The sequence below is a fragment of the Colobus angolensis genome, unplaced genomic scaffold (assembly GCF_000951035.1).
Source record: "Colobus angolensis palliatus isolate OR3802 unplaced genomic scaffold, Cang.pa_1.0 Scaffold123, whole genome shotgun sequence".
In the NCBI taxonomy this organism is placed as follows: domain Eukaryota; kingdom Metazoa; phylum Chordata; class Mammalia; order Primates; family Cercopithecidae; genus Colobus; species Colobus angolensis.
The window spans coordinates 2735651-2736016 of NW_012113475.1; the positions used below are offsets into that span (position 1 = coordinate 2735651).

The 366-nt window shown below is 35.2% G+C and overlaps 1 protein-coding gene across 1 annotated transcript in view; it reads left to right on the plus strand.

Moving 5' to 3' along the window:
* Positions 1-366, plus strand: part of CCSER1 (coiled-coil serine-rich protein 1) — a 1373537-nt gene that overhangs the window by 801547 nt on the left and 571624 nt on the right. The gene's annotated exons all lie outside the window — the stretch shown is intronic.

The window sequence follows — 366 nt, forward strand, 5'->3', positions numbered from 1 at the left end:
GTTAGGAAAAGAAGAAGTCAAATTGTCCCTGTTTGCAGATGACATGATTGTATATTTAGAAAACCCCATTGTCTCAGCCCAAAATCTCCTTTAGCTGATAAGAAACTTCAGCAAAGTCTCAGGATATAAAATTAATGTGCAAAAATCACAAGCATTCTTATACTCCAGTAACAAACAGAGAGCTAAATGATAAATGAACTTCCATTTGCAATTGCTTCAAAGAGAATAAAATACCTAGGAATCCTACTTACAAGGGATATAAAGGACCTCTTCAAGGACAACTACAAAGCACTGCTCAGTGAAATAAAAGAGGACACAAACAAATGGAAGAACATACCATGCTCATGGATAGGAAGAATCAATATC